Source organism: Solanum dulcamara, chromosome 3 (genome assembly GCF_947179165.1).
Source record: "Solanum dulcamara chromosome 3, daSolDulc1.2, whole genome shotgun sequence".
Classification (NCBI taxonomy): Eukaryota; Viridiplantae; Streptophyta; class Magnoliopsida; order Solanales; family Solanaceae; genus Solanum; species Solanum dulcamara.
In genome coordinates, this window is record NC_077239.1 from 12,702,098 (window position 1) to 12,725,758 (window position 23,661).

The window sequence follows — 23,661 nt, forward strand, 5'->3', positions numbered from 1 at the left end:
ATTGACTAGGCCTACTAGGGTAGCAAAATCTTATGGGGTCCATCCCATGCAATTTTAGTTAACAATAGTTGCTATATTTTCAATTACTCCAAGCAATTCTCAAAAGCAATATTGCAGCAAATGTTGAATTTGAATCATTATCAACACATTTTTGAATGGATGGTGCAATTTGCAGTTGAAAATTGCAACTAACCCATCATTCTGTGTCACGCCCCGGGAGGGTACCCTAGACGTGGCCGGCACTCGAAGACCATTGTGGGTCCCCAAGCGAACCACTTGGTCCAATCACACATACATTCAATATCAGACAATCAGCGGAAAGTTTAAAATAAAGAATAATTTAGTGGGCAGCTCAAATCAACACTCTAATTCATATAATAAAGTCATGGGCCAACAAATCTAACTCCAATCTATGTCGTTAAAAATAGTTTGACAAGAATATTTCAAGGAAAGAAAGTACTTAATCGACCCATCACTATCTAGTCTATGAAGCCTCTATCACTACTATCTAATTGGTGCCAATGACATGTCCATGGCTACCTCAAATCAAAATGAGAAGGGCTAACTCGACGCAAGAATAACATAAGCGATGTCCTCCGAATGTAGGGGGGACTCACCAATACACTGAGTGTGAATAGATCCTCAATGGTGCTCCTATTGACGATCTCTTAAACCTGTCTCTGCATCATAAAATTATGTAGGTCCAAATGGACGTCAGTACATGAAATGTACGAGTATGTAATATGGCAGAATGAAATATACCTCAAGGAAGAATAACGTCGGTTCAAATATCTCAAATTAGAAAGATAAGAGAGACTCAATCAAGGTATTATAAGTCTAAAATAAGAATATGGTTTAGACAAAGACCAATCGTGTACCATCCAATCATGTACCATATAGTTCAGTCAAATTATTTATAATTCGATCTAATCCAATCATATGTAATCCGATCCAACCCAATCATATATCATCTGATCCAATCCAATCATATACAATTGGCTCAATCCAATCATATATCATCCGATCCAATCCAATCCAATCCAATCCAATCAACAATCCACTCAACAATCAAGTCAAAGGACTCAACTCAATAAATATGCACATTAGAACTTAGCAATGTTATACAATCTAACTCAATCATCAACAATCTCAATCAAACCAATCATGTCATGCACAATCCACTCAATTTGGGAGTTTCTCTAACCGACAAACATCATCTATGAGCCAGTGATGTGCAACAATCCGACGTTGTTGCCGCGTTCGTTTATACTTTGCCAGGGTATGAATGAATCAACCAATCATGGATCCATCAATCAATCAAGTCCTATCATTTCAGGACAATAAAATAGGGAAACATCCGACATGGTACAATCTCTTCCTACGTTGTCTACGTAGTTCATGGGATTCGAGTATGGACTATACTCTTACCCAATTCGGTGCTCAATACTCCTACAAAGACTCAATATGCTCATATCTATCAAGTGAGTAAAATACTCAAAATACTCATTTAGTCTCATTGAAATCTTTCAAATCAACTCATTTCAATCATTAAAATCTTCTTTTAAAGATTTGATATCATCTCAACTCAATAAATGCAGAAAATATTAGATGTCCTTAAAACATAATTTCAACTCCTCAACTCAAACTCAAAATAAACATTTTTTTATGTAAAAATGCTCAACTCATTTATACTCGAACTACTAATGTTCAAAATAATTAAAAGACTTCTCAAACTCAACTCATGCTTAAACTCCTTTTAAATTGAAGATGAAAATAATCATTCTTCAAACTCAAAATAGTGTATAAATAGTCTATGCAAAAATGTTCGCAAATCATTTATTTAAAACTCATTCTCAAAAGATCATTTGTTTTCAAAATTTTCATAAGACTCCAATCAAATCAAATTATGCAAGTCACATATCACATAATTACATTAGACTCAATTCCACTTCATCACACAACATCCTCATCAACATAACCTCTTCATCCATCACTCTACCTATGTTAAATGACTACCATTCACATCATCATTCACACCATCATCAAGCATCATCATTCACATCACTATCAAACATCATCATCTACATCATTATCAAATATTATCATCACATAATTATCAAATATCATCATCACATCATCGTCAAACATCTACTCCACAATCCTTATTTTAGTCCTATGTTCAATTTATAGAAACAAAAGGACATTCTAGCTCTACCAATGTTACATTTCTTTTTATGTCGTTTACATTCTTAACTATCCTAATTCATTCTTTTCATTCCAATCAATACATATATACACAAAAAACATCCATCTCAACCTCAAGACAAATTTTGACCAAAAAGAAAATCTCATCTTGGTTTTCATGTGAATGAAACATGAATCCATACTCTCAACAAACTCAACTCAAGAACATCATTAACACATATTAGTAATATTCTATAGTTTAGGAAATTTCAAGAAAACCTTCATAGAAGGTTCAAATCTTTCACAACCCCTATCCAACACATCTATGGGCATATGGAAGAATTCAATCCATATTTTAGGTTAGCCTTACATACCTGAAAATGAAGAACATCCCACCGAAAACCAAAGACTTGACTTGAAGATCTTGAATCCTTAAGCTTATGAGGGCAAATCTTGTTGGAGATGATTTGAAAGAGAAGAGGGGATGAAGATTAGGGTTTTTGGGAGGTGAGGAGGCTGAAAATATCCTTCCAAAACGTTCCAAGTGAGGTTATATATGTTTAGGGAAAAAGTCTACTTTGCCCTTCCTCAAAAAATCTGGAAAACTAGGCAAATATCTTGCTGGCACTATAGTGGCGCGCCGCGCCACTGCAGCGCCAAGTCAAAATAATCTTAAAACCCTGCAAACCTAATAGTGGCGTGTCGCGCCAGAGACCAAACTACTGAGACCATTTTCTGGCGCTATAGTGGCGCGTCGCGCCCTTGCAGCGCCAAACCTCGATTTTCTGGGTTCTGGAAAATGGGCTTAAAAACCCTACAGGCCTAACAGTAGCGCATCGCGCCAAGGACCAAACTACTGAGGCTTGTTCCTGGCGCTATAGTGGCGCGTCGCGCCCTTGCGGCGCCAAGCCCAAACTTTCTGCTGTTATGGTCCAGGCCCGAAATCCTACAGTACTAGTCCGTCGTAAGATAGTCATAACTTTTGACTCCGAACTCCAAAAATTGAAATCTAGGTGGCGTTGGAAACAAGACTCAAAGAACTTTAATTTGATATATCATGGGCCACCCAATTCATTCTATTTTAGGAGACATGGTCGTTTGAAGTTGACCCTTATACTAACTCGTCCGAAAACTTAATCGATTGGAGTTTTTTGGACTCGACTTGGTGTTATAACACATATAACACACTTTAAATACTTAGGAATTAATCCTAACAAGTCCTCCAGTCCGAGTCAACACACACGTGAAGAAATGTTCGAGTCTTTGCGAAAACTTTTCTGGGGTGTTACATTCTGATTGGCTCAACTTGTTGGAAATATCTCTATAATTAAGAACCCCTTCTTCATCATAAACACACCAATTTCAAAGATAAAGAAAAACATTTAGAGAGTCGTGAGATTTCAAAAGACCATGTATAAAAAAATAGTCTATGAAGAAAAATAGAGTGTGAGCGATATTTTATTAAAGTGGTAAATCCAAATGTCCCTTTTGAGTGTGTAGTAGTCATTTTGAGTATAATACTCGTGTCTATATAGTGTAAAATTTGTTACTATAGTGATATCCGTTGCTCCTCATAGCTCATGTTTTTTCCCTTATTTAAAAGAGTTTCCATGTAAAATTCTTGATTTCATTATTTTCTTATTTTATTTCCATTATTTTGACCAAATATATTTTTGTGTTTGTCCTCATTTTTTCAACAAACTGGTATCAGAGCAAGTTTTTATTAGAGTATGCTTTGTGGTTGTATCACAGTCTGAACTTCCATATCAGAAAAGATTCACTTTAATTTGAAATAGCTATATATTTTTGGAAAATAACCGATGGAAGACAACACTAGTAGAATGTTATTTTTGAATGATATTAATTATGCCATTTGAAAGAGAAAAATGGAAAATCTATTTTATGTCAAGAATTTTATCAACCAGTCTTTACCACTGTAAATCCTGATAATAAAACAGATGAAGAGTTAAATCTGTTGCACAAACAAGTTTATGGATTTATTAGCCAATGGGTTGACGATAATGTGTTGAACCATATTTCAAGAGAGACACATGCTCGTACCTTATGGGAGCATCTTGAAAGCTTGTATGCTCGAAAGACTCGAAACAACAAAATGTTCTTAATAAAGTAGATGTTAAGTTTAAAATATCATGATGACTCTCTGATGAAAGATTACCTGAATAATTTTCAAGGAATCATAAATCAATTTTCTTCTATGGGCATTAAATTTGATAAAATAATTCAAGGCTTGCTTCTACTTGGTTCCCTATCAGACTCTTCTGAAATATTTAGAACTTTATTGTCAAATTCTACTCCGGATAGTGTGATCTTTATGGAATTTGCCAAGAGAAGCATCTTGAACGAAGAGATTAGAAGAAAATCTCAAGGTTCTTCCTTATCGGATGCCCCGATGACTGACACTAGAGGGAGAAACAAGAGTCGTGGTTCTCAGAATAGAGAATATATCATGAGCAAATCTAGAAGAAGACTTAAGGATATTGAGTGCTATCATTGTGGCATGAAAGGGCATACAAAGAAGTTTTACCGAAAGTTGAAGAGGGATAACAAAGACAAAGATGAAAATAAAGAAGATGACAATGAGAATTGCCTGGCCACCGTCTCTACCAAAGATTTTGTTATAGTCCTCGAGGAAGATTTGATAATTATTTCTTGTGATGAGTCAAGCTGGGTTGTGGACACTGATGCCGCATCTCATGTGACATCAATGAAACATTTTTTCTCTTCCTATACTCATGGTGATTTTGGAACCTTGAGTATGGGTAATGAAATTGTATCTAAGGTGGTTGGTGTTGGCACAATTTATTTGGAAACTAGTGTTGGAACTAAACTAGTTTTGAACAATGTAAAACATGCATTTGATGTTTGTCTACACTTTATTTCTGTTGGTGTTCTAGATGATGAAGGATATGTTAATACCAATGGTGGAGGAATTGGTTGTGGCTCATGGTAACAAATGTCATAGTCTATACTGTACTACAGCTTCTACTTGTGCTAATATGATAAATGCAGTTGAGAGCGACAACTCTTTTATGTTATGGCACAAAATACTTAGCCACATCAATGAGAAATGACTTAATCTTCCAACCAAGAAGAAATTGTTGTCAAATTTCCAAAGTGCTAAATTAAACAAGTGTGAGCACTGCTTGGTTGGAAAACAAAATAGAGTTTTTCTTAAGTCTAGTCCTCCTTCAAGAAAGAAACAGTTGTTTGAGTTGGTGCACTCTGATTTATGTCGTCCAATGAAGACAACGAATTTAGGTAGTGCACACTACTTTGTCACTTTCATTGATGACTGCTCAAGAAGCTCTAGGTCTATGTCTTGAAGACTAAAGAGCAAGTGTTAGATGTCTTTAAGAAATTTTAGGCTTCAGTTGAAAGAAAAACTAGAAAAACTAGAAAGAAACTGAAATGTATTTGTACTGATAATGGTGTTGAATATTGTGAACCATTTGATGAATACTGCAAGCATCAAGGTATTAGACACCAGAAGACTTCTCCTAAGACTCATCAACATAATGGGTTGGCTGAGAGGATGAATAGGACCTTGATGGAAATAGTTAAATATTTGCTTTCTGAAGCAAAGTTGCCGAACTCCTTTTGGGGTAAGGCCTTATTGACCGTTGTACATGTTATTAACTCATCTTCTACTGTTGCTTTGCAATGTGATGTTCCAAATAGAGTTTGGTATGATAAAGATGTTTCCTATAACCATTTGAGAGTATTTGGTTGCAAAGCTTTTGTACATGTGCCAAACGATGAGAGATCAAAGTTAGATGCCAAGACAAGGTAGTGCATCTTCATGGATATTACCTTGATGAATTTGGTTACATGCTATATGATCCAATTGAGAAGAAAGTTGTGAGAAGCCGTGATATTGCCTTCATAAAAAATCAAACCATTAAAGATATTGACAAAGCAGAAAAACTAGAATCTTTAAGTTCTGATGACGTAGTCCATCTTGATAAAGTTCCTCATACAAATGTGCATGATGTTGATGGGACTGATGATCATGGTGATGCCCAGAATTATGTCTCAGATCAACATATTGATATTGATAATAATAATGATGTTTTTATTGATAATGCCCGTGTTCATGAAGTTGTGGAAGAATCAAATAATCCTCTTAGGAGGTCCAAAAATAACGTATTCCCTCCTCTCGTTATTCACCTAATGAGTATGTGCTACTCATTGACGGGGGTGAGCCTAAGTGTTTTAAGGAGGCCATGAAAAATGAGATGAAATATCTACATGAGAACCAAACTTCTGAGTTGGGGAAATTACCTAAGGGCATGAGAGCTTTGAAGAACAAATAGGTGTTCAAAGTTAAAATTGAAGAACACAGCTTGAAGCCCAGGTACAAACTTAGATTGGTTGTTAAGAGATTTAGTCAAAGAAAGGATATATATCGACTTTGACGAATTATTTTCTCCTATCATGAAAATGTCTTCTATTCATACAGTTCTTGGTTTGACGGCTAGTCTAAATTTAGAGATTGAGCAGATGGATGTGAAGACGGTTTTTCTTCATAGTGATCTAGAAGAGGAGATTATTATGGAATAACCTGAGGGATTCAAAGTAAATGATAAAGAAAATTTTGTGTGCAAATTCAAAAAAAGTCTTTATGGCCTAAAGCAAGCTAGTAGATAGTGGTACAAGAAGTAATCTGTTATGGGGGAATAAGGCTACACGAAGACTTCCTCAGATCATTGTGTGTTTGTATAAAAAATTTCTGACAATGATTTTATCATCCTCTTACTATATGTGGATGATATGTTGATTGTGGGCAAGAATATTTCCAAGATTGATGAGTTGAAGAAAGAGTTATGTAAGTCTTTTGCTATGAAAGACTTAGGTCATGCCAAGCAAATTTTGGGCATGAGAATTACTCATCTGAGAGAAGAAAGGAGATTTATTTGTCATAAAAGAGGTACATTGAACGTGTACTGTAGCGCTTCAATATGAAGAATGCGAAGCTTGTTAGCACACCTCTTGATGGTCATATAACATTGAGTAAGAAGATGTGTTCTACAACTAGGGAAGAAAAAGAGAGCATGGCCAAAGTTCCATATTCCTCTATTGTCGGAAGTTTAATGTATGCAATGATATGCACTATACCTGATATTGCTCATACAATTGGTGTTGTCAGTACATTTTTCAACAATCCAAGAAAAAAATATTGGGAAGCTGTAAAGTGGATACTCAGGTATCTGAGAAGAAGTTCAAATGAATCCTTGTATTTTGGAGGATCAAATCCCATCTTGAAGGGCTATACATATGTTGATATGGAAGGTGACCTTGATAATAGAAAATCTACTATAGGATATTTGTTTATTTTTTCAGGGGGAGCTATATCATGACAGTCAAAATTGGAGAAGTGTGTTGCACTGTCACAACTGAAGCTGAGTATATTGTGGCTACTGAAGCTGGCAAGAAAATGATATGACTCAAGCAATTTCTTCAGGAGCTTGGCTTGCATCAGAAGGAGTATGTCATCTATTGTGACAGTCAAAGTGCAATAAACTTGAGCAAGAACTCTATGTATCATGAAAGTACAAAATACATAGACGTGAGATATCAAAGGATTCGAGAAAAGATAGAAGACGAATCTATGCAGGTTGAAAAGATCTCTATAAACGAGAATCCTGCAGATATGCTGACCAAAGTGGTAACAAGGGACAAGTTTGATTTATGCAAAGAACTTGTTGGCATGAGCTCTCTTTGAGAAGATGAAAATACCTCTTTCTGGTACATGAGACTGGAGGGGGAGATTTGTGGGGTACATCCCATGAAATTTTAGTCAACAATAGTTGTTACATCTTCAATTACTACAAGCAATTGTCTAAAGCAATATTGCAAAATGTTGAATTTGAATCATTGGCAGCATATTTTTGAATATACAGTGCAATCTACAGTTGAAAATTGCAACTAACCAATCCTTCTGATTGGCTCAACTTGTTGGAAATCTCTCTATAAATAGAGAACCCCTTCTTCATCATAAACACACCAATTAATAGAGAAAGAAAAATATTTAGAGAGCTGTGAGGTTTTCATAGACTATATATAAGAAAATAGTATGTGAAGAAAAATAGAGTGTAAGCGATATTTTAGTAAGGTGGTAAATCAAAAGAGTGTTATTCCTTTTGAGTGTGTAGTAGTCATTTTGAGTATTGTACTTGTGACTATACAGTGTAAAGTTTCTTACTATAGTGATATCAGTTGCTCCTCTTAGCCCGTGATTTTTTCTATATTTAAAAGAGTTTTCACGTAAAATTTTGGTGTCATTATTTTTTCATTTTATTTTCATTATATTGACCAAATATATTTTTGTGTTTATCCTCGTTTTCCAACAAAACTATGGGAAATGGGCCTAATCAGGGTCAGGAATTCCATCGCACGTATAGACAATCCTACCCCAGATTCAATCCTAAGCATAGGCAATCACAATCAATTCCAAATCATTTAACAATTAGAGTAAGAAGTGAAAACATGATCATGTGAGCATTTCATATACGGGTCTTCAAGCAAAAAACCATTTATCAACATCAAGTGAGCAACATAAGCATCACACCAAGTCAATAAGTTATGAATCATGCTCACATACTCACATAATTCATCAATCAAAAAGATATTCATTAGTTTTATTTTACCCATATCATGGCATTAGTATCGGCATAAATGCGGTCATCTAATTTATACAGGACCCTTATTACTCATTACTCCTTAATTTAGTGAAGCATTACACTAATAATTCATAATGAATCAATGAAGTCTCAACTTATCTTATCAAAGTCCAAAATGTTAAATTACATATTTGTGCTTCTGCAATGCCTCCGAACGGGCTCAATAGGATCTAATATGAAATTTAAGTTATTTACAAATCCATAACACCTGTATTGCTAATGAAAAGTTCACCTCTATAATTGGGCTATAGATTTTTTTTTTCAAATTGGTTTACCTATAAGATGGAGAACTCACACATCAAAAACCAGCTAAAACGGATTGTTAATCTACATCTAATCGAAGAATTTTCATTTATCAAATGTAGGTATTAAAACCCCCAATATTTAATCAATTTAAGGGATTAAATCAAGAAAGGAATTAAATCAAGAAATTAACGGTGGAGTAGCGGATTATGGTAAATAGGACATTAGACTCTTACCCCCTAGCAAAAGCTAGTGCAATGCCTTTGAAATCGTCAAAATCCGAGCTCTCAAGCTTAAAAACTGAGTTATGAAGTTTGAAATCGGAAATGGAGATTTAACACTGCCAGGTAAAATTTCTTTATGAACATGACCCTTCTTCGAAAATGCGAGATGCTGACTCAAACCCAATCCATCACGAGAGTGATGCCTCTATTGCGAAGAACAAAAGTCGACTCGACCCCGTACCCAGCCAACCACCCTACGCGAATGTGAGACCCCTTCAACAATTGCGATGACCACGAAAGTGAACATTACGTGAACGCAACACGCATCCATGATCACGACACGAAATTGCAGGCACTAGAGACAACAAAACCAAACTTCAACCAAATCTCTGAATGTACCCTCGTGATTCGTTCGAAATTCTACAGAAATAAATGAGATATGCAGATTGACCATGAAACAAACTTTGGATTTGTTCGAATCATCAAATCAATGTTGTCTTAACCAAATGTTTATTGTGGTCAACCTTGACTCTTTTAATTCAATCAATGACCTAAATCACTCTTAAAATCTCCAGGATTCTTGCAAACTACCTAACTAAGTAAAAAATTACCTTCCAGACCTAATGGAACTATCAGAATTCAAATTCAAGTTCGTCAACCTAAAATGTTGATTTGATCAAACTTTCCAAAACCAAACTTCTCCAACTGAATGTTTTCTGTATTGTTTTTGCCTGCAATGAAGAGTAGAAAATAATGTCTCCTTCTAGACTTTGACATTGTCAAACTCTATGCTCTTTGATGTGGCATGCGCATTATTAGTAGATGACAAAAGTGATGTAGTCCAACGTCGACGTACGCGAAAATTCAATCCCTAATTTGGCTCGCCACAACTGAGCCTTCTTTCCTTAGTAAATCAAAATTAAATGGCAAATATTCTATTCTATTTATCCAATCATTCACACAAATTAAGTATTCGTTTGGTCATAGATTCCAAACATATTTCACTTTATTTGAAATTTATGAAGTTGAAGAAAAATTTTGTTTGGTTATATTTTTTTATAAAAAATATCTGAAATATTATTTTTCCTTAAATATACTTAAATACAACTTCAAAAGCAAAAACGTGAGTTGAAAAATAAAGTATTAAGTGATTTTTCAAATTTAAAATACAATTTCAAGTTAAATTTGAAATTTTCATGATCAAAACACTGATTTTCTCATTAACTGAATATTTTTTATGGCCAAATAGATCTTAAATTATCCTCCTTTTCTCCTTCCCCTTTCAAGTCCCAATCTACATTTAAGAGCACAGTAATCACATTAAAATATCCTTACTGTTACAACTTGCAACATTAATACACGACTATGTCCCTTTATAGACGTCACTTTATACCCATTTAATTTTACTGTGGTGTGTGGTGGAAATGAATCTAGCTTTGATGAAAATTTGTGGGGGAAATGAATCTTTCTATTTTGGCATTCACAAAATCAGAAAAAAAAATAATTAATTATGAGTGCTTTAATTACTAATCCCTAACTAGTCATCCTATCTAATTTGTATTTAGTGGGATATGCAATAATAATTTTGGAATAAAATATATATAAATATTTTATCCAATATTTAATTGAACTTTTGATTCTAAAATAATCAGGTGTCATATAAAAGTTAACAAAACAAACCTTGAAAGATCATGAATAAGAAAACAAACGAGAAATTACCACAGACACAAACAATTAACGTGATTCGATCAATCGACCTATGTCCACGAGAGGAGATGAGCAATTCATTATATAAATATGAGAGTATAAAATATCGAGAGAAACAATCTCACAGAATTCACTCAGAATAAAAAAAGGTTCATACAAATGTTAACGTAACACATGTGTCTCACAAAGTTCCTCCCTACACAAAACTCCCAAAGCCCCTATGACTATATTGTGAATGCTACAAAGTTAGAAGGAATGGGCCTCTATTTATAGAGTCATAAACATTTTTCTACAAGAAAAAAACTAGCCAAATATGGAGACTTTGTGTTTTCGTGTTAGGAAAAACAAAACCCAATTATGATAAGAAACTCAGGGCAAATACCGAACAGAAACTACATAAGAAGACATACTCTACCATCATATATACTATTATTAGCTATACTTTCAAAACATTACATATCTTACCACTAATTAAGAGTTTCCTATCATATATGAGGAAGATACACCAAGATATATGTATTTTTGATACCTGATACACTAAAATAGGGAGAGAGGCGAGTGAGATTTTCTATGTATCCCAGATACATGTAAATCATACTAGATACACACTAGATACATGTATCTGGTGTGAGTCATGTATCTGGTATCCCAGATATATAGTAGAGTGGCGAGCGAGATGCGAAGGAGGCGAACGAGATTTGTTATGTATCCTAGATACATATGAATCCACTTGGATATAATGTATCTAAAATAAATTACACCTAATTTTGACCCCATGTATCACGAGATACATGTATCTGAACGTATCTAGACACACCAAAATTTGACAAAATTCATAATATTATAAATTAAAGTGTATATAAATAATAAACTAGTGGGATTTATGTAAGGTTAGAATCAAAAATAAAAACTGAATCCAATTTATCTAGATCAAAATCAAACACATATTTTTTATGGAAGTATTTTTTATTATACTCGTATGTATATCACATTTTTAATCTAGTATATCGATTTTTTTTTAAAATGTTGAAACTGCACTTCAATTTATTATTTTAAAAAAGAAAACTGAGTATAAAGGAATGGAATATGGCCTTACCTCCCAAGCACAAAGTTGAATAGCCCAAAAACAATTACAGATGGGAAGAATGAATGATGATGACAAAAAGTAAAAACACTAGATATCCCAATCCTATACATAAGAGAGTCAAGGAACATCACAAAGGTATTTTTGTGTTCCATCTTTCTATCCACCCAAAAAAAAGTATTCTTGAGTTGCTTCATTCTGAAAGAAGAAAATTCTAAAATATCCATTCTGATTTCTTATAACGCTCGAATTACACCCTTAATTAGGTATAAAGCGATCGTTTTCAAATATAGTAAACCAGTTAGGTTGGGATCGAATCCCACAAAGAGTGTGGCAAGAAAATTACAATTTGTTGAGATAATTCGATTTAATCATTAATATTATATTTCTGATAGGGTTTAAATGGAGATATTATTAATCTAATTTATACTACAGTGTTTGTATTCAAGAATTAAAGACAAACTAGACTATGATTTGTAGATATCAAAATTCAAACAGATATTTCACTATCTACTCAGTTAGGTGTGTTCATGGTGCAAAACTGAAAAATTTATGTCTTCTAAAGTCTCTCGACCCAATTAGAAAATTTTACCCTAAGTCCTTCTAGCACTTGGATGTGGATTTAACTTGTTCATCATCATAGGTCATAGGTTAGTTATTCTATTTGTAGCTCAACCTATTAGATGAGGGTTGATAGCCTCAAATCTTTGTTAATGATTTTTTTTTCTAATCTTAACTTCTTTTGCCAAGCAAAACAGAATACAAACAATTTCTTAATATTTACAACCATTAAAAACACAATCTTTATGAAAGAACCATAATGCACAACGAACACACATTCATAAGAAGATTTTATCGTGAAGAATTTATTAATCATATCCCTACTCTAGGTTCCATAACTCTAGTTATGAGTTTTAGCTACTCATAACTAGTTGCGAAGAATAAACGTAATTGTAATATGCAATAAACATTATGATGAAAAGAAATAGTATAAACCTTGAATTAATTGCAGTGCTGGCAAGAATTTCTTGTTCGTGCAAAAGTAATCGGTATGAAAACAGTAAACTAATGTTAACAATGTCTCGCACAATGTATAGCATTTATAGCCTAAGTTGTCATGCTGAAGCTTTTTATAGCCTCTTCTACCATATATAGCAGTATGTTCGAAGGCATGAAAGTATGTAAACAATAAAGAATTGTTTATACATAATTAAATTTACCTGTTGGCATATTTGTGATATGATTCTATTGGACTTCATTTTTTCATTGTCGAACCCGCTTTTGCATCTTGCTTTACATACTTTCCAGATAATAACTCACGGCAAAGCTTTGTAATTCAGTTTGAGAAAGGGTTTCTTGGTTTTACTATGCCACCAGGTGAGAATCTAGTGTTTAAAATCATTTCAGTGACCATCGATCCCCAAACATATATTGAAGAAGTGCCACAAAGTCTTACTAATATCACTCTTGAAAAATAAATGGTCATCACCTTCCAAGCAAAGATTAGAGAAACAACAACATTTAGAAGGAAGATTACTACCAAATCTCAAAATATTGATCATGTCAACCAGAGTTTTATGTTTGAAAAGTTTCCAGGAAAAGAAAGATTTTTTTGAAGGGATAGCTCTATGGGACATCATGTTAAAAAATAAAAGAAGAGACTTGTTTAATTCTCAAGATCTTCCATGTAGAGTTATTGTTGTAATGTTGATTTTGATGATTGACAAACTTACTGAAGGGACCCGGTACTATATCGCAAAATACAACCCAGAGCAGGGTAGGGTGACATAAGGACAAAAGTGTCTTTGTACACCTCAACCGATGAGAAGAGGTTAAGGTTTTGTCCTTTGTTCCTATCGTATTTGATAAGGAGACTTGACAAAGAGAAAAACCTAGCTTTGGCATTTTCAAAAATATTTGCTCTTGTCTCAACTTTGAAGCTGTCTCAGCTCTCTTATCAATGTTGACTTCAATCACAAGGGACCTGATCTTATTTCTGAAGTTGATCTTTTAATTATTCCTTGTTGTTTGAGTCTTTATTAGTTTATTTTATGCCTATATTGTAAACCTCCTCTTTTCTATGAAGTTTGTGCAGGTGTTGGTCAACATATATCAGTTAGGGAGAGTTGATATATTGGGCAATAGGAATATTACTTGATTAAGTGATTTTATTCCTAGATTGCATAAGGTTGTAATCTGTTAGCACGATTGCAGAAGTATCAACATGATTATAGTAAATCATGATTATAGGGATCCATAATAATTATAGGATTCATAATTAGGGAATATCTCTTATTATTTTGTATAGATTTGTTTTCTTGAATACATAGAAGTTGCAACATGGTATCAGAGCATTTCATATTAACAATTGAATTGGAAACGAAATGAAACCCAAATCAATTTTTTTTTCACAATGAGAGACTAGACAAATTCTACCAATCCCATCTCCTCTCTTCCACCATTTGTCATTGTCCATCATGATAACTCAATTTTCCCTATCAGTATTATTTTAGATGAAATAAAAAGTTTCCTTTGGTCACAATTGATGGAGATGTGCATTGATGCATGAAATAATATTGGATACTTTACACGAGAAAAAAGTGAAACCAATAACGAACAACTGAGTTATGAAACATGGATTACTGATAACAACAATGTTAAGAATTGGCTTATTGATTCAATGAGCCCTCATCTTATGCAATAATTTATCTGGCTGGCCACAACTAATGAGATATGGAAAGCTATTGCAAAAACCTTTTATGATGAATTTGATAAAACTTGTTTGTTAGAGTTAAATCAAAAGTCTTTCACCACCAAAAAAGAATGGTCGACCTTTGTCTACTTTCTATAGTGAGCTGGTTGAAATCTTTTAGAAAATTGACCATCAAATAGTCCCACAAGGGAAGCAGTTGTTGGAGTCGTACATACACATTCCATTATGGCTAGACTGTGAGTTCATATATTCCTCAGTGGACTTGACACTGAATTTGATCAAGTTCGTGGTGAGATTCTATGAAAGGATCAAAATCTGGATCTATAAAGTACATATGCATATGCTAGACGAGAATTTCAACAAAGGCAGACCATGGGAACTTCTCACTCAATATTTGAAACTCATCCATGACAGTTCACCGAAACAAAGGGCGTAATAACCCATCATCTAGAAAATCTAATAATTTTATTTGTAATTATTGTGGTGAGAAAGGACATCCAAAACAACGTTATTATGAGATTATCGAATACCCATACTAGTAGTTCTTCTCAAGGAATCCTAGAAAATATATCAATGGCAATGCATCAATGGCTATGCAAAGACACCACAGATCAATTTAGAAGAAAATACGCTAACCATTACCAATAATGTTCATCTAGGTATTTCTAGTAAGGTGGAAGTATCATCTATCACTCCTAAGAGTAGTGCTTGGATTATTGATACAGGGGTAAGAGATCACATGGCGAATGATTCAACCAAATTACAACCATTTAAATCATCATCTCAATCTGAAATCTCTACCACAAGTGGTAGAAATTCTCTTATTACATGAGAGAGATTAATTGTTCTTTCTAATACTTTGACGTTTGATACCATCCCAGTGGTTCCCACACTTGCTTATAATCTTTATCAGTTGGAATAATTACCTCAATGCTCCATTGCACCATAACGTTTTGGCAGGATATTCTGACCTGGAGGACTCATGATTATGGTGTTAAATAAATAAGTTGTATTATTTAGAGTTGACTGAAGATGGAAAAAAATAATTTCATCATGTATTTCACATAAGTGGGGTTGAGAAGACTCGTGATAGTGTTTGGATATGGCATAGAAAGCCCGGTCACATTTTCTTTGCCTACCTTAAAAAACTTAGGGCAAATTTATTTTTTGGTTAGATATTTCATATGTTAAATGTGATCTATGTGAATTGGTAGTTAACCATTATGTTCTATATTCACTCAGTTTGTAATGACCTCCAAGGTTATTTTTGTACTTCGGCATGTTTTTATTATTTTACCTCTTTCTATAGCTTCTTTATAGCTCTTATGTGATGTTGAGATGGGTGGCATGTGCTCCAAGATGTCCGATTGAGTTTTGAAGTAGTTTGTCCATTTTTGAGGCTTAAGGCTTGAAAAAGTTGACTTCAGTCAACATCCGGAGATTCAGGCATCGTATGAGAATTCTGACAATTCCATCATCTTCGAAAGGTCTTTTTTGGTCTGAAGGGTAGGTTGGTTTGAGTTTTGGAGTCTTCATTTTGAGTTTGTGTGATTTGTCGTTTTCACTTTAAAGTTTTGGCCAAGTTTGACTTTGGTCAACATTTTGAGTAAACGTGCTTGGATGAAAATTCTGTCAATGTAGTTAGCTTTAGAATGACAAGTTTGATCTAGAATGACCTTTGGTTTGGTTTCCGAGGTGCTCGAAATGAGGTTAGGCCATTTGTGTGATTTATGTGTTTTCCTTTGAAAATCTTTGACTTTGGTCAATATTTTATCGAAACGACCCATTTTTGGAAATTCATCAATTTCATTGAGTCAGGAATGCCATTTCTAGTTTGGTAAAATATCTTATTTGTGGGCACGGGGTTCCAAACGAATTTCTAATAGCCCGTCATAGAATTCGGCATGTCAAGTTCATTTTGCACTAGTAGGGATCTGGTGTCGTCGCTAAAGGGAGTGCCGCTAAAGCGGTCAAGAAATCACTAAAGGGACCAGGCACTTGGGGTCGGGGGTCATAAAATGACTAACCCATCGCTAAAGCGACTGCTCGTTTAAGCGACCTGGTGTCGCTAAAGCGATGCCCACCTTTTTGACGTGGTTGCTTAAGCGAACTTCAGGGGTTCGCTTAAGCGACATTAGTGGCCTATTTTTGGTCCCTTTTTCAGATTTGAGCCCTAACTTCCAAATTAGATATTTCTCTCTAATTTTAAGCGATTTGGGCGATTCAAAAGGATAAGTAACATGGTTTTTTAGGGCAATTCATTGGTGTGTTCATAATTAGGAGCAAAGGCTTCTCTTGAGGTAAATTGCCCTTTTCCCCTGAAATTTTTGTGGTTCTTGTACTAAGTTGAAGACTTTGGTGTTTGTTGGTGTTGTAATAGTTTGGTTGTATGAATTGTGTTTCCTTTTGGAGCACAAGCTAGGCTTAGCATCTAAGGTCTATTCTCGGAATAAATTCAGTAAGTTACGAAGTGGGTCCCATAATTCCTGATTTTTACTCTAAATTTTGGCCCGTCTCCGAATTTTATAATTTTAATATCATAACGACCATATTGACATTGTGATTTCATTATTGATAGAGGGCACCGTTTGAAGGTTTCCCAAAAGGGAAAAGCTCAGGTTAACGGTTCTTGTGCGGTTTCGTCTTTGAGGTAAGTTATGACTTCCTCTTTTCAGACTTGGCTTGGTTGAATTTGATATATTTTGGGTGGTAACGTGTATTAGGTTGGTGATTTAGGTGTTGATTTCCTATTGAGTATTTTGGAGTCGATGATCATTGTTAGTATATAGTTTGAGATTTTAGCCGTTGGAGCCTTAGTCTAGGTGCTAACTTCACTTGTTTACATCGCTTAGAATTCTTAGAACTTGCTCCTAGGTGATTTGAATTTAGTATACCGCTTGTCAACTTTTTTGGTTTCGGGTTGCCACTCATTGTGATTTCTGCTTATGCTTATGTCTTGTTTGTTTATGATATTAAAATGGTGGGCCTGAGGCCGTGCTTTCGGTACACCAAAGTCTCAGGTTAGTGACATGGTGTCTTTGAAGGGATTTTTTCCACCTTGAGTGATATATGATTTTTGACGTGCTACTTGTCTTATTTACCTCATCGATGTTAAAAACCTTTTTAAAAGAAAGAGTAAAAGATGAGAATAAGAATTTTGGTTGATGAATAAATATGAGGAATTTAAGAAAAAATGGTGATATCTTATTTATGGAAATTCATGGTTGATAAACTCGAGGTATGATTCTGGGCAACCTTTTTTTTTGGGCTACACTTTTAGCTCACTATTGATAAGCTCGAGATGTGAATTCTAGGCGGACCGTTGATACATATTCTGAGTTATTACTTCAATATTGATGAGCTCGAGGGTTGTTCTGGGTGCTCTATGCTACTTTTGGGGAATATTGATCCATATCTACTACTTTATATTCATGTATTCCTTCGATATTTTGTGGATTGAGATTATTAATAGAATTACCTGCTTGACTACCGTATGATTCTTCCCTTACCCTCTTTCCCCATAATTGTAGTTTTACGCTTTTCTTTTATTATTATTAGTATCATCATGTTGCTTATTATATATTTATTCTTTCTGAGCTCGGTCGGCCTATGATGTATATTGAGTACCCCGTATTTTGGTACTCATTCTGCACTTCTGTATCATTTTGATGTAACTCCCAGATCGAGCCACCCCGGTGCACACCTGATCATCCGTAGCTGGGACCAATCCTAATTGTGGTGAGCTCCCGGCATTCAGAGACTTGCTATTTTCCTTCTTTTGTTTTGGCTACTATTTTGTATTTGGGATAATTAGTTTTGTATTGTATATACATATTATCAGATTTTGTACTTATCAGCTCATGTATAGGTGACACCAAGTCTGGGGTATGGTCTAGCGTCAGTTCATCATTTTTGGTCACTTTCGAGCTTTTTGTATATTTTGTATCGTATTTACATATCTATACCTTGGCCTGAATTTTCTTTTGATTATATTCTTCTTGTTTCCGCCTTCTTATTAATCATTTATTAAAAAATAAGCTTTGACTTTCATTTGATTGGGTTTGTCTTTCCTACTCGGGGTTATAGTAGGCGTAATCATAACCTGAATTCGGGTCATGACAGAGTGGTATTAGAGCTTAGGTTCACCGGTCTCACTATTATAGGAGCAAGTGTCTAGTAAAATCCAGCGGATCGGTACGATGACGTCCGTATCTAATCTTCGGGAGGCTATAGGACATTGTTAGGAGTTAATTAACCATTCTTGTTTCTGATCGTGCACTAATGATAATAAAGCCCTTTACATCCTATTTGTTTCACTCTTTCACAGATGGCAAGGATGAGAGATACTCAGGGTGGATGAGGACCCCCTGCACCTATAGATAGAGCCCCAGCTCGGGGTAGGGATTGAGGTCAAAATAGAGGTCAGGGCTAAGCTCGGGCCACAACACCAGTGTTAGAATCAGATATAGAGGTTGAGTAGTTCGAGCATCAGCCAGTAGAGGAGGATCCATCCCATCCTCTACTCAGATTCATAACCACTCCAGTGTTATAGGATACTCTGGCCCAAATCCTCAGCTTCATGGAGGGTATGTCCCGATCAGGGACACTACCTAGCACTTCAACTGGACCTCAGGTTTGAGAGGAGGCTCAAACTTCAGGGCAGGCAGGGGCATAGTATGATCCGGTCCTTATTCTACAACCTACTACTAAAACACCCTATCTGGTGATTCAGCCTATTCCTATAGTTATTCAGCATATGGTAGCTTGGCCGGTTATGACTACAGAAGAGCAAAAGATGTTGGGCAGGTTTATCATATTGGCCCCTTCGAAGTTCTTAAGTTCCGCGAGCGAGGATACCTATGAGTTTCTAGTTAGTAACCAAGAGAGGTTGCATAACCTCGAGTTGATGGAGTCCCACAGGGTTGATTACACTACTTTCCAGCTGGATAGACCAGTGAAGCAGTGTTGGAGATCTTATCTTAGCTGCAGACCCACGAGATCGCTGTCGATGTCGTGGTCTTAGTTCTTTGAGGCTTTTTTGGAGAAGTATGTACCCCGCAGTTTGGGAGATAGGCTGAGAGATGAGTTCACAATACTGGTACAGGGATCGATGATGATCACAGAGTATGAGTATCAGTTCCATGAGCAATCCAAGCACACTACCATGATTATATCGATAAAGAAAGAATATGTGTGCTGATTCGTTAGAGGGTTCTCTATTTCTTTGATATTGGGTACAAAGTAGATGATTGCATCAAGCTGTTCGTTCTTGCAGATAGTAGATCATGCCACACTATTGAAGTTATTCATCGTGAGGCTTATAGAGGCAGCGATAAGAGGCCTCGCAGTCAAGGTAGGAGTTCTTTTGGCAAAGTCCATCCACATCAGTATCCACCAAGTAGACCAGTTCAGGCAGCCATACAGCTTACTAATGGTAGGTCAGCGGGTACTAGTGGTTAGAGCGTCCAGACTTTGGGTCAGTCTTCTCGAGGTCAGACTTTTGGGTATTCAGGCCGTGGTGGCCATTCAAGTTCAATTGGGACAACACAAGGAGGTTCATTTAGGGGGTTGTGTTATAAGTGTGGTATGATAGGTTACTTTTCCAGGGAGTTTCCTACTATTATCTATTATAGACGCTAGAGTTAGTAGGGTCTACAAGGTCAGCAGGTTCAGGTCCCCAAGGCTCCAATTTAGCTGCCCAAAGAGGGTGTATAGGGTGACAGAGATGATTCTTAGGTACTAGGGGTGGTCTCCAGGCAGGCTAGATAGGTGGTAAAGGTAGACGTAGTCATATATATACCTTTTTGGGTATGCTAGAGGTGGATACATCGGATACCATCATCACAAGTACGATCTTTGCCTCTCATCAGCCTGCCTATGCTTTATTTGATATAGGGTCTACTTGCTCGTATCTATCTGCTCGTTATTCTACTCAATGGGATATTTTATGCGAGCCATTACTTATGTCTATGTGTGTGGCTACCCCCGTAGGTGATTCTTTAGAGTGGATCGAGTGTATCGATCATGTGTGGTGACTATTGTGGGATATGATACTAGAGCAGAATTGATTATGCTAGTTATGGTAGAATTTGACTTGATTCTAGGCATGGATTGGTTGTCTACTCATCATGCGATTTTGGATTGCTTCTCCAAGACCGTTACCTTTTATATGCCTGGTATTCCTCCAGTCATGTAGGCAGGTGCAGTTAGTCATGTACCTTGTGGTGTGATATCCTCCCTCAAGGCTCAGCAGTTAGTAGTAAATAATTGTCTAGCTTATGTTGCTTATGTCCGTGACACTAGTGTTGGCACTCCTTTTATTAATTTTATTTCGGTGGTTTGAGAGTTCCCTGATGTCTTTCCCACTGATCTACCAGGTCTTCCTCCTGAGCGTGTTATTGATTTTAGCATTGATGTTGAGCCGGGTACACAGACAGTCTCTATTCTATAATATTACATGGCTTTAGTTGAGTTGAGGGCGCTTAAGGTACAGCTCTAGAACCTCTTGAGTAAGGGTTTTATCAGGCCTAGTGTGTCTCTCTAGGGTGCTACTATTCTATTTGTTAAAAAGAAGGATAGTACCTTACGTATGTGTATTGATTACAGACAGTTGAATAAGGTAACCATCAAGAAAAGGTACTCGATGCTGCAGATTGATGACTTATTTGACCAGCTCCAGGGTACAGCAGTGTTCTCTAAGATAGACTTAAGGTCAGGGTATCACCAGTTGAGGATTAGGGAGTTAGATATCCCTAAGACTGCTTTTAGGACTCGATACGACCATTATGAGTTTTTAGTCATGGTCTTTTAGGTTGACTAATTCTCCTGCCACATTCATGGACTTGATGAACGTGTGTTCAGACCTTGCAGGATCAGCAGTTTTATGCTAAATTCACTAAGTGTGAATTCTAGCTTGAGTATGTGGCATTCCTAGGGCACTTGGTGTCCAAGGATAGGATTATGGTAGATCTAGCAGAGATAGAGACAATTTGTGATTGGGCTAGACCTATTTCTCCTACTGAGGTTTACAATTTTGTCGGGTTGGCAGGATACTATAGATGGTTTTTAGAGGGGTTCTTTTCTATCGCAACACCTTTGACCATATTGACTCAGAAGAATGTTCCTTTCTAGTGGTATGACGAGTATGAGGCGAGCTTCATGAAGCTCAAAGCCTTGTTGACTTCATCTCCAATTCTTACTTTTCTTGTCAAGGACCAGGGATTTACGGTGTATTATGATGCTTCAGGTGTTGGCTTGGGTTGCGTTCTGATGCAACAGGGTAGAGTTATTAAATATACTTCTAGGAAGCTGAAGGTGCATAAGCAAAACTATCCCCACACATGATCTATAGTTGGCGGCGGTAGTCTTCGCATTGAATATTTGGAGGCATTACTTGTATGGAGACAGTGCAGGTGGTTGGAGTTGATGAAGGACTATAACGTCACTATTCTCTATCACCCTGGTAGAGCAAATGTGGTAGCAGATGCTTTAAGCCAAAAGGTAGTAAGTATGGGGAGTTTGGCATTCTTATTAATTGAGGAGAGGCATTTACCTTCGGGCATTCAGTCCTTAGCTAACCAGATGGTTCGTCTTGATATTTCTGAGTTGGGTAGGGTACTTTCTTGTGTAGAGGCTAGGTCTTCCTTGATGGAGTAGATTCGAGCACAATAGTTTAATGACTAACAGCTGAGAGTGATTTGTGATAAGGTACTGAGTGGGGAGGCTAGGAAGGAGACCTTAGATCCGTAGGTCATTTTGAGGATTGAGGGTCGTATCTTTATTTCTAGAGTTGGGGATCTAGTCAGGATCATCTTTGAGGAGGCCCATTATTCCAGATATCCCATTCATCCCGATGCAATGAAGATGTATCATGACTTACAGAGGCAGTATTGGTGGTGTGGGATGAAGCGGGACATTGAAAATTTTATGGCTAGGTGCTTGAACTGTCAGTAGGTTAAGTTCGAGCAATAGAGGCCAGGAGGTTTGACCCAATGACTACCCATTCCAGAATAAAAGTGGGAGCGGATAGCAATGGACTTTGTAGTGGGTTTACTACTACCTCCTGAAGTTTTGATTCTATTTGGGTTATCGTAGATTGATTGACCAAGTTGGATCACCTCTTACTGGTCCAGACTACCTACACATTTCACAGAGGTTTGCTCAGATTTACATTTGAGAGGTGGTCCAATTGCATGGAGTGCCAATATTTATCATTTTCAGACCATGGTACTCAATTCACTTTGCATTTTTGGAGGTCTATACAGAGGGATTTGGGTACCCGAGTCGAGCTCAACACAACTTTCTGCCCCACACTAATGGTAAGTCAGAGTTCCCTAGTGGGTTGGTAGAAGGTGTCGTTCCCTAGTAGGTTGGTTTGATGCTTTTGATGTTAGGCCTTGGGGCACCTATTTACTGCGTGATTCGATGAACAAAGTTTGTATGATCCAGGAGAGACTCCTTACTACCCAGAGTAGGCAGATGAGTTAAGCTAATCGGAGGGTTTGGCCTTTAGAGTTTATGGTTGGAGACCGGGTGTTCCTATAGATGTCGCCCATAAAGGGCATGATGAGATTCAGGAGGAAAGGTAAGCTTAGCCACAGGTTCATAGACCCTTTTGAGATCTTAAGATGGGTAGGGTAGGTCGCTTATAAGTTATCCTTGCCCCAAGCACTTTCAAGTGTTCACCTTGTATTCTATGTTTCCATGCTGCAGTGGTACATTCCATATAAGTCTCACATGCTTCAGTGGGATTCAGTTCAGCTTGATGAGTCCTTTTTCTTTGAGGAGGAACCCGTGGCTATTTTG

The 23,661-nt window shown here is 36.3% G+C and overlaps 1 long non-coding RNA gene across 1 annotated transcript; it reads right to left on the bottom strand.

Annotated features, from left to right (window-relative positions):
- Positions 1-339: 339 nt before the first annotated feature.
- On the bottom strand, positions 340-10,080 carry LOC129881554 (uncharacterized). The gene is made up of 2 exons (XR_008765610.1): positions 9,365-10,080; positions 340-680 (listed from the first exon to the last, which is right to left on the bottom strand). It is a non-coding gene; the product is annotated as an uncharacterized LOC129881554 (long non-coding RNA).
- Between the last annotated feature and the right edge of the window lie 13,581 nt (positions 10,081-23,661).